Source organism: Xiphophorus maculatus, chromosome 14, assembly GCF_002775205.1.
Source record: "Xiphophorus maculatus strain JP 163 A chromosome 14, X_maculatus-5.0-male, whole genome shotgun sequence".
NCBI classification, from domain to species: domain Eukaryota; kingdom Metazoa; phylum Chordata; class Actinopteri; order Cyprinodontiformes; family Poeciliidae; genus Xiphophorus; species Xiphophorus maculatus.
Genome location: NC_036456.1, coordinates 19,819,523 through 19,835,949, shown reverse-complemented (window position 1 = coordinate 19,835,949; position 16,427 = coordinate 19,819,523). Strand labels below are relative to the sequence as shown.

Sequence of the window (16,427 nt, the reverse complement as noted above, 5' to 3'; positions counted from 1 at the left end):
TGCTCTTTATGATGTGTTCTCTGTAATCTGAAGTCAGACTTTCCAATTTCCTGGATGAAAATATGCTAATATCTATCCTTCAAGTTGTAATTATGACTGGAAATGTTGATCCACCACGAGTTCAATACTCAGTATGACTATCATGCACATGAAGTGTAGTGAAAGTTGTAGGTGTAAGTAGTTCATGAGCACTTTGAATGGTTTATATTTAACCTGTGTCACACATAGGACCATGCAAGCTCTACTACACTTACAAAGTGTTTGAGTTTGTCAGATGGAGATAAATATTGTTATCAGGTTGCGCTGCTACTAGTAAATCACACTGGTGTAATTATTTGCAGCTAAAATCCAATCAAACTGGGTGTCACTTCCAAGACAAGCACATGACTATAGAGGGAAACGAGAACAACTTGAGATTAGCTTGTTAATTAGACAAGCTATCTGCTCTGACGGCTAGCCTGCAGTCCGCTGCTTTACAGACACTCTGCTGGTAGTAAGTTGAGTAGTTTTGCACAAAGTGTTGCCGTAATTTTTACTGGTGTAAACTTTTCTGAACAGCCAAATTTGTCTGTTTTTGAGCAAGGAAAAGTTTTAGTTTCAGTCATCTGACCTTAGCAACAGGTGGGGGAGGGTTGGATTTTATTTTATTGTACTTTTTTTTGCTCTGTGTGCCTGAAGGAGAGTCTGGTCACTCTGACTCTTTCTGGATTTTAAACCTGAAGAATGCCTTAATGAGAAAAAAAGATATCCTCATGACCTTTATGGTAATTAAAGCAAAAATAAGCAACAACCTTCTCCACAAAAAGGGGAGAGGAGTGAAAAAATGTATCCCAAAACACATATGCACATAAAAGTGCTTGATATTTGGAGGGTTGGGTTCTCTCCCTCTTAGTTGGTGGCACCAGTGTTGGAAAAATCCCTGGGAACTGCAGCTATAAAGACTCTTGTATAACGCTGTAATTGCTGCTGCTGGCTGACCTTGATTAGAGCTCAGGTTGATCGCTGGTGCGGCTCTAAATCACCATACGTTGCCCACTTGGCCACTCGTGTTTGCATCCCTCATTTGTGTGCCCCCTCCATGTCCTCTGGTGGAGGTGTTAGGCATTATAGACTGAGGAAATGCCATTTTAAACACCTCTCCTCTGTCCAGCCTTAACGGCCGACACCACTTTACCTCGCAGCTCTGCCAATTTGTCTGAGTGGTGGCTGGGCCTGGAAGGAGGTGGAGGAGGAGAGGAGGAGGCTGTGGTGGTGGCTGCTTGTGTGGAGGTGAAATTGGGAATAAATTAGAGTACAGATATTTTCCAGCTTGATGAAAAACTGCCAGCATGGAACGCTGGTCTTGAATAGCTCGTGTTCCTGGTGAATGTGCCTACATTACACACCTCATTGTGGAAAGACAGCGATGGCAATCCCCCAAAACCATCCTCAGCTCACACCCATGCCAGAGGCGCTTTCTGTTTTTTTTTTTTTTTGTTTCAGGGGGACTAACAGGTTTTCACATGCTGTAGGCCACGGCCTGCCCCGAGCTCCACCACCTCCTCTCCTCACAGAGGCGGCCGTGCGTGGGCCCCCGCTGTGGAGTGAGGCACGGAGCCCTTAATGAGGGCTTTTTGTCAGTAGTGGGTGGATTCGCCCAACAGGGGAGTGTAAGAGCTGGACACGGGAGGGTAATTTCCACTGAGGAAGCAAAGAGCTTTGGCTTTTTGAGGCCTCACAGGTGATTCCACGCCATTGTCTCCAAATGGAGTTTAGCGTTGGGTGGATGTCAGGGCTCAGCGGACGAGCCCGGCTGGCAATTAGACGCCTGACTCCGCAGTCATTCCTGCAGATTTACTCACTCATATATTCAAAGTACAAAGCCTATTGTATACTATGGGGCTTATTCATGGAGCTTACTATTCATAGTTAATCAGCTTAGTCATTCTGTGAGTTTATTTTCTTGGTGCTTTTACATACTTTCATGTGCTTGTTTCTTCCTTGCTGCCTACTTGACAAGAGCTGTACTTTAGTTTCGGCTAACCCCGGGGCGAAATAGCTTTTTGCTCAGGGCTGAAATATGTTGAGAGCCGCTGCTTGTTTAAATAGTGTGCATCTTCCAGCGATAAGCTCCCGGAGCCCACACACACATCTGTGGGTTTTTTTAGCCCTGAAATGAGGTAAAGAGCAAGCAGGAGCAGTAGCCTGTATCAATCAGGTGGCGGAGCGAGTTCCCTTTTGGGTCACATGTTGCCTTGAGAAGCAAATGGACTGTCACATTGTTAACCTCTGGACCTTTTCTCAATACGCAGCTTTGAAGTGCGGACCGTCCACCTGCAGCCTGCCTCCACCTTATCTCGCATCTTTTTTTTTTCTGTTTTTTAACACCTCACTCATCCTCCTGTGCTCTCTTCACGCTTCCCCATCTCTGTGTTCTCTCTCCTTCTGTCGGTTTCCGTCTGTCTCTGTCCTTTCTTCGCTCTGTCATTCCCTCCCTTCGGTGCAATGACCAGACGTAGCAAATTGGAAACATGTGTCACATCCAGCTACTAATTACGGCGCTGCAGCAGTCAATGATGCAAACAAAAAATGTGTTGGGGACGAGAGAGGTGACGCAGGAAAGAGAGCCATCTGTGGCTGCAATACCTTCACACTGCGATGTATGATAAATAAATCCTCATGTTAGGAATTAAAACAGCTCCGGGTTACGTTGCCATTTCTTCTCAACCTACTTCCATGTAATACCTTTACACTTAACCACTGCCTATATGTTTATTTCTATTTTTGCTTAGATATTTTTATAGGTTTTAGAGACAAAAAATAAAAAAAAATAGTTAAAAATGAACCACAGTAGGAATATTCTGGTGCATTTGTCACATCTTGAAGGAAATATGATGTCATCGCACTCTACTCTTTGAGTAACTCTACTCCTCAACTGTAGGAGTCACTATTGAAAAATAATAATATTCTACACAGCAGTAATGAGACCATAAGACATGAGGAGAATAGCAGATTGTTTCTAAAAAAAGGCAACTTGTATTGCCTGATTTAGTTTGAAGCAGTTTTTGAATTTTTAGTTAACTTTTGCAAAAACAACTCCTTTGGTGATGCAGTTGCTGTTTACAAGACGAAAGAAAATCTAAATCATTATAATTTTATGTGTTTGTTTGCGTTCTTCATGACATTTTGACAAAAAAGCACTTTTTGGATTTCATGTACTCGTACAAAAGAACCTATTCTCGTTTAATACATTATTACCACATTATTGGTAACAAGTTATATAGGGCAAATATGAAGTTTTAGCAACATTTTTGATAAACATAGCCAATTGTAAAAATACATTCAAAAACTGCTTGACATCTCAGTATTTCAGGCTTACTACCCAACTATAGAAAATTGAGATTATTTCACAGTCACGTGATGCCTTACGCTAAAACTTAGTTGAAAAGACGTAAAAACAAGAAAATGTTTTGGAAAAGGGCAAAGCCAACGACGTAAAGGCATCTGTTGATTTCTAAACATGATCTAACCAAGTTTGACTTTCATTGTCTTTGTTTAGCTTAAATAAATATCTGCTAGAAATGTCTAAATATCATCATCTTTTTAAAATAGATGAGACAATGACTGGAAATAGTCATAAAACAGAAAGATGTTCTTGGACATCCATGATAATGGAGGGAATGCGATGGATACCGTGACATCAGATTTAGCGCACGACATCATCCGCCAGGTCGATAGCGTCAGCTGTAAACTTTAGATTAGGGTCATAGAGTGCTGCATCCACCCTTTTATTGACCCCCACTGAAATTACTGCAGCCTGACTGAAAGGGAAAGAGACAGAGGTGTTCAGGGAGAACCATAAACAGAGAAAAGGGAAAACAGAAGAGGGAGCACAGAGGAGGCAGAGATAGTCCTAACCCTAAGTAAATCAATAGCAGTTAAGTCTCAAGTGCCAATACAGTTTCTGCTGGAGGAAGAGGGAACTGAACCGGAACGATCACCTTGGGAAGACCCCCAGCTCTCCAACACCCGGAGCTCGGACATACATTATCCTTATCTCAGCATCTCCCATTATTGGTCTTACACGGCTGCCCTAATGAAAGATCGAATCTTACATTACAGCTCGGGAGTTTGGGCAGGGTGTAGTGGTGGTGTAATGACGGAGCGGTCGCCGGGGTGGAAGGTGACCCCCCCACAAACCCAGAGCTGCACACGGAGAATGCGAAGAAAATCCAAGAGGATTTTGGCTTTCTCTGATCACGGCATATGGAGTTCTGACATTTCTTTGGCCTTTTTTCCAGTTTAATTTCAGCATCTGCTTTCTCTTTCATTTTTTTTTCTTCTCTCTCTTTCCATACTTTAGTAAACGGCTGTGGATTATTGTAAACGCTTGCTGAGGGTGGGCGTCTCCTCGCTCCGTGCTTGCGGTGGCTTGTAATACAACTATTCCCCTTAAGATCCACATTAAATTTTAATCCCCCCCCCCTCATCCACTCACTTGCTTCTTAATAATTCATTAATCAGCAACTAATTGGCGCCATATAAAAGGCCAGCTTTAACTAGGCTAAGTGTTCCAACTAAAAAGAGAAATATAATAAGGAGATGAAAGGAAACAGGAAATATCTTGGTGGTGAGGGCATTTTGGGAGAGAATGCTGCCAGTGGAGGACATATTAGTGGGTCAAACAGGATGTCATGTCTGTGGTGCGTCTTTCTAACACCCGAAACTCCACGCCCGTTCTCACCCGCATGGAATCCACCCATCTCTGAATTATGTATTCATCCACACTGTAACTAAGAAGAAGTGCCTGCAGCTAATCTCCTTAGGGGATTTAATTAGACATCTACTAGCTAGTTGTTGTTGTTGTTTTTTTTTCTTCAAGTGTGAGAGTCGGAGAAAGAAAGGGACTAAAATAATAAGAACCACATTGCACAAGCTGCCTGTTAACCCAGACTCCGTCTCCCCCTACCTTTTTTCCCCCCCCTTTTGGTGAAAAAGAGGAGTGTGCATGAGTTTACGAGCTGAGAGCAACAGGAGCTGTGAAAAGAAGTTTCAGCTGATGTGGCAGGATAGAAAGGCCAGGGGAAGAAGGAGGAAAAGGAGAGCAGCCAAGTCCAGCCAGAGGCTGAAATCCCTTTTTCCCCCCGTTGTTTCTTCTTTTCTTTGGGTGTTGCGGGGCAGACGGGACGGACAGGTATGCTTTTTGTCAGGTGAAAATACATGTGAAAGACATAGATGTGTTTTGGTTTCACATGTCTTGCAAAAGTACGCCTTGAGGGGGACATTTTGTTGCATTAAAGCTACAAACTTTAATGTGTTTTATTTGGCTTTTATGTGAGAGACTAATAAAAAGTGGAAAATGTTGCATTCGTCTTTGCAAAACAGTTAGAGCTCATTCAAGCTGAAGGGAAATGATCTGTGGACATCGCTTTTCAGATCTCACCACTGATTCTTAATTTGATTTAGGTCTGGACTTCGACTGGGCCACCGGACACACAATATGCTTCTATTTTTAGAATTCAATTCAATTGAGTTCATTTATTTATAGTGCCAATTCACAACAAATGCAGTCTTGAGGATCTAAAAAATAAATTTCCAATTGATTCTTGTTGCCAAACAGTAAAGTAAAGTCAGATTATTCTTTTCTTCTCAGAATTTTGACTTTAATCTTCCGAGAAAAGTCAGGAAGTTGACTGCACAAAATTTTATTTTGGGTTGTCAGATTGAGGGCTAGAAATAAATATGCACTCCACACATATTCTAGTTTTCCCACTTCCTAATTATGCATCACTTTGTGTTTGTCTTTCACATAAAAGCTCCATAAAATACACTAATTTCTTTGAGAGGCTCAAACTCTGCTCCAGTCTCTGTTGGACACATGTAGAAAGTGTGTGGTCTTTTTAGTTGCATGCACAAGTGTGCACTAAAGGCACTTGGGAAAGATGCTAAACAAGGTACGGCAGATGTGAACACACACCCCCCCACACACACACCCAGAGGAGAGGTGAGGTTATTGGCACCCGTCACGGATTGTTGTTCCAGGAGGAATTCATTCATTATTTTATCGCTCGATTATAAGTTTATTTGGCCGAGGCGGCGCACATTCATCAACATCATAACAGCTATAAAGCGCTCTTGTAAATATGCTGGGGTTAGCTCAAGAACTAATTTACTCCCCTGCCTCCCCCACCCTCCGTTAGCTTCAGAAATGACTTTGGGATTTTCGTAATTGTTAAAAGTGCTGATGTTTAGGATGAAGCAGATTAAAAGTGCACGGCTGGCTGAGCTCGTTCAAAATGTTGAACCCCGTACAGGGACAAGCAACTTGTTTTTTTCCTCTTTTTCCCCCCCTCACCCCTGGAAACGTGGCTCAGAAACACGCACGCTCTTCACAGGGAGGTGGTGGTAACAGTAATCCAGGCCATAGGTCTGACGGGGTCACATGTGTCCCAGCATCACTGGGCAGATTGCCCTGTGTGTCTGAACTTGGAGCCCCTCGTACACACAGGCCTCTCATTAGCTTGCTTCACAGCACGCTCTGCCTAAGCAGGATCATCCAATCCTCCTGGCAGCGTTCGGACTGGGCCAGGTCAATCCTCGTCCCCTCCGGGGGACACAAAGAATTCGACTATATGTACAGGACAGGGGGCCAACCAGCTTCCGTCACATTGTTCATTTCCTCCTCCTCCTCTCATAATCGCTTTAACCTCTACCTCCATCCATGTACTCCCTCCTTATTTGAACCTCCTCTCAGTTTGTTCCTTTGCATATCTTCCCCTGTGCTGAATCTGGCTCATGTTGCAGCAGTGACTCTGGCATCACTCCAGATAAACAGCATCTCGGCGGAAGGACGTTTATTGTTAATTAGTGCTTCTGGATTCTCATGTGCCGGCAGGTGCGTGTTTGCACGAGAAACACTAACCCGGGTGTTAAGATTTTACAAGCTGCAAGATGTTTCAAGTGCGACACACACAAATCTTCTTATCTGGTAGTTTACGCTGTTATTAAGTGCTGGAGTCTTGTTTTGATTGCGTAGGAAGATCAGTTCAACCTGCATTCAGCTCGTTTCCAGAAGTGTCTTAACAACAGACGTGTGCAAAGGTCTTGTGTCGCTCCGTTTTATGCTCGTAACAGCAAACTCAGCAAAAAACTAATTTCAATCTGGATCTTTAGGTGCTGGAACAATTTGTTCCTTCTGCTTGAGTTTGACCTATTTAAGAAAACAAAAAACAGACACCTCCTTTTGATGCACAGAAAGTGACAATAAAGTGATTCTAAAGAGCCATTTATTGAAAGCTTGGGATCTACTAGATGATCAAGTAAAGGACGATGCCTCTCTTGGGTTTTATGCCAAGAGAGGCATAAAACCTCTAGTTTTTGCTTTTTTGTGCCTGGATTCTGCAAGTCTCAGCCCATGGTTTCCACCTGGAGGCTGAAGCAGAAGAGTCCAAGCATCTCAGAGTTTTGGTTGCGGTGAAAAGTCGGGCTCTTGATTGTTAGGTCTGTATCCATTCCAACCTTCATATTTGGTTTTAAGATTTTAAACTTGGCCAAAAGTAAGGGACAAAAGACTGAAATGATCTGCCTCCTTAAGGTGGCTGGACTCAACTGTGAGAAGCATTGTCAGAAAAAGAAGCTGCTCTTCCACATTTACACATCAGATCAGTCTAAATGGAGCCTCATTTAAAAACCCGAATGCAAATGTCCATTGGCCACTGGGCAGAGGCACCAGACCTCTATCCCACCACCACTCTGGATGAAGTGGATACAGAAGACTGACAGATGGTGCAGTTGAAATGTTTTGCACACTACTTTATGCAGTAACCTCCACGCATTCAACACCTACTGGTAAATTATTGAAAAATATGTTGACAACAAGTTGAGGCACTCCTATGGTAATAACATTGTGCACCATTGTAATCTCTGAATTGGCTCATTAAAAGAATACCTTTAAAAGTGGTTGTGCACCTGTTTTCCCCTCAGGCAATACAGCTCCTGAATCCTGATTTGCATGGCCCGTGTATGTGTAAATTGTAAAATGCAAAGCAAGACTCTAACGTTTTGTGCTCTTATCTAGCAGTTGGTTCATTGTTCCTGCCAGAACTCATCCCTATTGTCGGTCTTTACATCCCGTCACTTTCATCAGCTGCAGAACTCCATCAGTCCCTTCTCTCCGTCTGCCAATGGACGTCAACGCAGAGCGGCGATTGGACACGGGCCCGAAATGGTTCTCCTAGCTGAATGTTAAGGAGGGAGCATGTGTGTGTGTCTACACAAGAGAGACAAATGAGTCGGTTTACTTGTGGACAGCTGTGCCGTGTCACAGTTGAAGTTTTGGCAAACATCTTAGACCAATATGAGCAGAAGGGCAAAAATGGAAGGAGCGGGGGGGTTGTCAGGATGGGATGAGGCAACGATAGAAGATAGCAAGACAGCTGACAGGCACAGAAAAGCAGGACTGAAGTGCAAGAGAGGGTTGACTGAGGAGAGAGATTGATGGTTTGGGAGGCCATCCGGGTTTGACAAAGTGACTGACTGAGGGGACACGGTTTAGACAGGGAGAGTGACTGATGATCGGTAGGTCACCACCATGACTAGCTGCTTCCTGCTTAAAAAAAAAACGTGCTTACCCCTCATTCCTCATATAATATTTAGCCTCTGTAAGGCCCAGCATGAAATCTAGTAAGCTTTTAAGAACTTCATTGACATTTAGGGCAGAAAGAGCTCTTTGATCAACTTATCAAAGAGCAATTGAGTGGTTAGCCTTTCCCCCCCGATCTATATTTTATTGAATTCATATGATATGATGATACACTGCAAACACATACTGGGCTTTTAGAACAGCCAGGAGACAGTTTGTATAACTTAGAGTGGCCAAAATGATGGCAGTTGCCTCCTAGCGGAACAATGTGTTGATAGACTTCATTAGCCTAAAGCCAAATCAATCCCTTTCACCGGAAAGCTGCTCTTCCACTCTATAATCAATTTTCGGAGTTCACTTCAGTTCAGGATGAAGGCTCGTAATTTGCATTCCATCCTGTTTTTCTTCAGTTTACAGGCAGATGCATTGCAAGGATTACAGAAAGACCAAAACAAGAAAGCAGTTCCAATGTTGTAGAGTCTTAAAGCGCTTTGGTATTCTCTGTTCTGACACTGCGAGTTTACGAGAATATTTCCCCATTTTTCATAGCTCGAATGGAACGCAGTCTTACAAAGTCCTTCCAGGGATGGCAAAAACACAAAGTCAAACAAACACAAGCAGATAGTTGCGTTTGGACGTGATGAAGTGGTTACAGGTGGGCCCAGCTTTAAATAACCTGATTTGAATTTATATTTTTGGCATGAGAAGCTGTTATCCTGAGATTTGCAGAAACACAAAGAGCCACAAAAAGTAAGCATACATGAATCACCCTGCCTGCAAGCAGTGTGTTAAAAAAAAACAACTTCTCACTGCTTGGCTACAAAACACTACTCAGATTGCATGTCTGCTGGTGTGTGTGTGTGTGTGTGTGTTTTCATGGGGTTCTTTGGCTGTATAGTAGCTGTCTGGTCTCTTGTGAGAGACCTATTACTCCCAGGACTCCCAAGCATCTTAGCGTTAACATAATCTTTACCATTGACTCACAATAGGTCAGAGATGATCCTCATGCTAAGAGGCTTTGGTGGGAAATGCTGTCTTGGTCTGGTGTTCCCTACGTTAATAACAACCAGTCCTATTGAAACTTGGCTTTCTAATAAAGGAACACATTTATTAGCCCCTATATGCAAAAGTTTAGGTCTCTACCTCAGATCTTTTGCAATATTCTCCATGCCGTTCCCTCAGCAGTCTGATTATTTTTCCAGGCTTCACACTTTCTTTTCCTTAGCTGCTTGATTGTGCACATATATGCGTAGTTCTAATTAGGAGTTAAAAGACCGTAGAGTGAGCATAAAGCATCTGGCTTCGGCATTAGCCCATCGTTGTTATAGTCTTTGGAGAGGCTGACCTTGGCATGCTTTAAGGGGGAAAATTCATGCCTCGTTTACTGGTTTCTGTGTAGGGCCTAATTTAAGTGGTTCTGACATAAAAATGCAAGTTTGTGATGCAAGTTTAAGATTGGGTTAACTCTTGTTTTAGATAGAGATTTTGCCCTTCGTTTTAAGGACTTTTGTTTATATCTCTTAAGCTTGAAGAAATTCTACACTGAGATTTGGGCCAGCTTCACCATGCCACATGTTCATCTGAAAATAACTAATAGCATTTGTCAAAGTTACTGAGAAGAAAATATTTAAAAATGTGGTGAAAGTTAAGAACCATGGCGATCCTCATTGTGGCTGTGCAAACTAATGCCAGTCATAAGTGGACTCTTTTAGTCAATATCCTGATTTTAAATTAAGCTTTAACAAAGAAGTGGAAAATCCAGCTTGATTGGTTAATTGCAGTAGTTTTCCAACTACATTTAAAAAGGTACACATTTTCTGTGTAATGTTTTTCTCCTGTCGGTTTTTAATGACATTTACACATTTTTTTTTAAATGTCTTTTTTATAACTTAAAAAAAGCTCAGGCTTTGCTCACAGTTATGGTTTTATGCATTGACATTGATTTGACATTGATGGCTTTATGTCTGGCTGCTCCAAGTAGCTTATAACTTTAGATTAGCATCAGATATAGAAACTTGACCAAATGAAACTTGGCTAAACCTGGCCCAGATTTCAAACAAAAAATAGCAAATAGCAAGAAAGGTTTAGTTTGTTACTATTTAGGATTTGCTATGATTAATGCAAGATAGCTCCAGAATATAATCATTCCCAAATGTAATAATTTACTGATAAAATCAGTATGAATTTGCAAATGTTGCTGGTTTAAACATATCAAAGCACGGGCCTTCAAATATCGGCGTGTTTAACGCTAAATTGCTGAATCAAAGATAAGAAATTATGAACAAATGCTGTGGCTAAACAGGGTTAGCTGAAAAGTTAGTTTAGTCAGAGTTGAGATACAAGATACTGAAATCAGTACCTTCAACTTGAACATTTTACGACACGTAAACATATGAATGAGTTTTTTTTATTATAAAAGTGCTGTCTTAGATTACAGGAAGAAGCAAAACAATATTTAGCAAATGCTAAATTAGAGCACATAAAGCGATATAAGGGAAATCAACACTGGTTAAAGGAGATTTAAGGTATTTTTCTTTTTCTAGTCGTGGTTTGTTGGTCTGGCTAAATGCTAAGTAAAGCAGTCAAGTGAGAAGCAGAGGAAATTGATCAACTTCTTTTCTGGTTAAATAAGATAGCAACTGAATCCCCTTGTATACTGGATTGTTTATTCAGCTTTTGGGTTTGTGCGATGGAAAAAAAGAAACATTCCTTTGTTTTCCTTAAAGTTAAACAGTCCTGAGAGCCTTGTTGTTTTCTTAGACTGAGAAAGTTATGTTCAGTCGTGGGCTGCAGACTCGCTATGGATAATCTCAAGAATGCGCAGTTGTCACACTAAAACAACTAAAACAAAATGGTTGTCGAGCTAAAACAACTTCCCACTGCCTGAACAGCAGACATTTTCCAGCTATATATGAGTGTCTCCAGCTGAAAGAATGATTTAAGAACCGTACTAAAGTAAACTACCCAAATACCTCCAAATGGCAGCGTTTTCCAATGTAAGGCCTCCACTTTTGTGCTTTGTTGTTGGGAACAAGTAACTCTAATATGATCCATCTTGTACAGAGAGCCACGGTGAAATGGATTGTTGTTGATGTTTCCACGTCCCATCATCTGATACCCTGGCTCTGGCTACAACATGCAACTCTTGAAATGACAGAGCAGCTTTTCAAGCGGTTCTGGTCTCCTCCACTCTGTCTCTCTTTCGCCTTTTGTCCTGAAGTCTCCCAGCGAATGTTAACACACACCAGCATTCATATATGAGCTGACTTACACTCGCAGGCAATGCGTGCGCACCCAGTGGAGGGCCCTGAATATTCACACACACATTCTCATGCATGCACAGATGAAAAATGTTATTGCTTCCAGTGCTGGAGAAAGTCCAAGTAGAGGGTTTGAATTTCCTCTGAGGTACACTCCTCCTCCTTCTCTCTCTTTTCATCAGCAGCATACCCCTCAATCCCTTCTTCCTCTCCTCCATCTCCGCTCTCTCCCTCTCTCTCTGTTGCTCCCCGTGAACAAAAGAGCTCCCTTCCTCGAGCTTCCACTGAAAGCCCTCACACACACTCGACTCTCTGGCTTCACACTCTCCCACACGCACTCTTATTCCTCTCGTCGTCTGCAAAACCAGTCCACTTCTCTGCGCTAATCTCCCTTTCAATTCCTTTGTCTTTTCGTTTGCCGCTCTCTCTCTCTGTCTCTCTCTCTCTCTCGTTGCCTGACTCACTTGCCAGTGTAAGTTTCCTTCTCCACATATCCAAGCCATTATCATGTTACAGCTGGTTGGCAGACAGTAAAATTTATTCCTTCTCTCTCTTTTTTTTTTTTTTTTTTAATAAATTGCTCTCATCTCCTCCTCCTCTTCTGTTTCCCCTTTTTCTCCACCCAACAGCTTCTTTTGTTACGCTTCTTCTTTGTGGGTGGTTCTTGATCTGGAGTCTCTGTTTCTCCTCATTTGCTCATCACTGTCCGGCAGTAAATGGGACCTCAGGAGAGAAGGCGGAATGAATGATCGTGATTGCCTATCACTGCGGTGTCAAAGTAATTTGGGAGTGACTGTCGGCACACATGCAAGCACAGCATTTCCACCCTTTCTTTCGAATATTCTGCAAACCAGGAAGCCTCTTCTCTCATTATCTGACCTCCCTTCCTGAAAGTTTTCCTCCTCTGCATCACTTTTACTCTCTTTTATGGTGCAGCTGTATTGCAGGTTCCTAACCGCAGGAGGGAGGAGAAAACAGATGGAGTGCACTCGTTTCTTCCTGTTGTTCTTTCCCCACCACACAAAGAAAGATAATGCAGAGAAGTGTTGATGTTGAAAAAAAAGAAAAGTTTGTACTTGGGACTAAAGTTTTGTGTTGAGCATCCGTGGCTGTTAAAAACAGGTTTTTGTGACATCAAAGTTGAAACGGTAATAAATATTTGCATTTGTTTGGACGTGCTTTTACAAGTGAACTGCAAAAAATAAGCAAATCAGTTTGGGGAAAAAAATGTCGTGGTATTGTGCTGTGGGATTATTTTTCTTAAAGGAACCTTTTGAGCTATTTGTCAAGGCAGAACAAAATATCAACAGTTTGATTAACAGTTTGTCTTTAAACCCGTCATGCGTCTGCTAGAAAAGTAGAATATGAAGCAGGACTTCACTTTTATTATATCAGCATATGTCTAAACAAACTGAAAGGTTTTGCAATCTACCACAGATAAATATTGATGTGTAATGTTTCTGACTTGCTCATGTGTATTTTTCCCCTAAATGTTTTGATTTTCAGTTGAATAGTGCAGCATAAATATATTATTGCTGGAAAAAGTATTGTAATTACCTGTGGGCATCATTTGTTTACATCACAAAAGCCATCTTATCAGGGCTGTGTACACTGGAGCCACACTTTACGTTTGCATCCTCGTATGTTTGAGATGCTTATCTCCGCTGCTCGGCACTGAAAATAACCCTTCGCCTGTCTCAGTCGCTGCTCTGGTGTGTGTGTTGGCGTGTGTGTGTGTTTGTTTGTGTTTGCTATGCCCGCTTTGCATGCTTCTGTAAAGCCACTGGTCCCAGTTAGGCCCGGCCCATCTGGAGGCCGAGTGGCTGGGTGGCCGTTGCATGTATGCACGCGCTCCCAGTTTGTGTACACAGCTGAACGCTGCAGCGCGTCCAGTCTCCGAGGTGTGTTCTGGCACATTATCTGATTTTTCGAAGCTTTAATGCAGCTGCTGTATAGCAGCCAAAAAAAAAAAAAAAAAGCAACGGCTGCTATCGTCTGTAAGTGCTGCAATTCAACTGCGTTTTTAATGCCATCTCCTTTTAATCGACACTTTAGCTTTGTCTTTATGTTTTAACTTAAATTTAATCTTATATTTTGAGTGTGACCCCATTACGACTTTACTTATAGAACAAAAGAATACACTCAAGGACTTGTTTAAGTGCCTGTGCAGCCTTGTGGTGAATAGATGGAGCTTAATGTGCCTGCTTGTGAGCTGCTGTGTGGATGTCAGGCATGCGTCATGCGTGGGCGCGTGCGCTTGTGTACATGCCCTGCGTAGGATTGTGTACACCCCTCCCCTGCTGCTTACCTACCCCCCTCAGCATCGCCGCATTGAAACAACACAATCATGCAGGACAAAGACAGTTTTTTTTCTTTTTTTAAAGGGAGAGTGGAAACAACAAAAAAACTGCTCTGTTGTACCACTTGACCCTGCTGAGAGGGAGGTGATGAGGTGGTGATGATTGGGTGGTGGTGGTGGGTGGGGGGTGTAAACTGCGGGAGAGATAATCCTTCCAGTCATGGTGGCTCCCCCCCCACTGGCCCCGTCCCCATGTGCCCTGGCTCTAACGTGGCGCACTCGGCCATCAATCACTCAACAAAGCTGTCTGTAAGGGGATTATGAACCCCGCGGACGCTCCCTCCTCTTCCTCACCCATCTTTTTTCCCCCTCCCTCTCCCATTACTACAGCTCATGTCCTGCCCCTGTTTTCTGCCTTTAAACTTGTCCGCCCTCGTCCACTGTCCTCTCTGGAGGAACTGTGTCTGGCGCTGATTTTTCTTCCTCGGTTTATCTCGGGCTTTCCATTCGTCCCCTCTGTGTCCGCGTTTTCTAAAGCCTTACCTGCTCTTTCTTTATCTCTTCCTCCCACCTGGGCATTATTTCTCACCTTGACAAGTGACAGGTGTTTGTTTAGCAGGTGACAGCTGTCACATGGGTGTGACTGTAGAATGTAGGCTTGCAACACCACTTTCAAGCACAGACAATCGAAATAATTGGCATATTTTCAGATGTAAATCGTCATAAATGTGCTTGAACATAACTACACATTAAAAACTGCAGGGATAAAATGACTAAATTTAGGTTACTTTGCCCACCTGCTCCTGGTTCAAATCTGGGCCAATCCATTCCTGGGTTAACGTAACCCAGCAGGGTTTGGTGGAATCTCCAAATTGTGATAAAGTGACAACGATGGCACAGCATATTTCTGCTAAATGACTGCATTCATTATTTTTATTGTTTGAACAAAGTGTCATTCTGACCTAAAAAGACAGGATTTACAAGGCAAAATCTCACAACAACTCGTTCACCTAGTAGGATCTAGCAAGCACCAGCTAGTTCTAGCCCCAGCTAGATAGTATTAGCTGTTATGTTCAAGTGTGCAAACTTGTTGTCTATGCACAAAAACTAACAAAAAAAGCAACTTCTGGCCTATTTCTTAAATCAGAATGTAGGATTTATGCTGTTGGGACAGAAATTAGATCGTTTTAACTAAACACTGGGTACGTGGATCTGAATATCTTCTACAACATTAAGTAAGAAATGAATATGATGCTGTATAATAATGTAAACATCTCATTATCGACACAGATAGTAAAGATATTTACCAAACTGTGCTTTGTTAATAACTTATGTTTACACAAGAAGCCATGTTTATTTACTCGAGTCATTTGTTTTCACTTGCTAAGCAGCTAGTGGAAGCGAGCAAGTAAGTTCATATTGCCATTCCCTTTTTCATTCTTTGAAAGTGGTTCGTTTTTATCAGATTGATGTCTAGTTCAAGACTGAAAACTGGGCCAGAAGTTTTGCCTCATTGTTTTGGTTTATTTGGACCTATCTCTGTACCAATAGTACAAAGAGAGCAACAAATGAGACTCAGGTTAAAGTTATGTAAATTACTCAACGTTTACACCGATGCAAAAATATAACCTAAATCATACATCATTCACACTTGCACAAGCTTTTTATCCTTTCCGTGGCCTTTGCACCGTTACAGAGCAGACATGTCAACCTGTCGCCTGGCTAAATGTCACCTTCCCTATAAATGTGATGAATAGCTCGCAGTCCTATCTTATCGCGCTGTCTTTAACCGTACTGTTTAAAAGCCGAGCACTGGCTCCCCGGGCTCCTGCAGGTGGTGACAGAAGCCTCTCCTCCCGCAGTCACCCTCGATTAATTCACAGCTCCTCCACACTGACTATCTCTCCATCGATGTGTCTGTTAAATGTCTGTTTGGTTTAAGCCTCTGTCAGCGCTCGATCGAGCTTTCAGTCTTCGTCCCCTTTAACCGGTAGGCCCACCTTTTAGTCCTGTTTTATCACCTGCTGTCTGTCTGCTTGTGTCCTTTAAAATTGACTTTCTATTCCAGCTGCTCGATCTCCCAGTACCTCCCGCTTTTCGGTTTTTCCATACCTAATCGGTCCAGTTTGCTGGGGGACTATTAACCGGTTAATCTGCCTCAATCCCGTCGATTTAATCCAAGAATGGGCCGTATAGGAGAGGCGACGGTTTGTTTGTCCTAGCTGTGAAAAGGAGATTGAAAGGTCAA

At 42.5% G+C, this 16,427-nt stretch overlaps 1 protein-coding gene across 1 annotated transcript in view; it reads left to right on the top strand.

The window, feature by feature from the left end:
* The window catches only part of LOC102221882 (ephrin-B2-like), a 113,027-nt gene that overhangs the window by 1,986 nt on the left and 94,614 nt on the right, over nt 1-16,427 (top strand). The gene's annotated exons all lie outside the window — the stretch shown is intronic.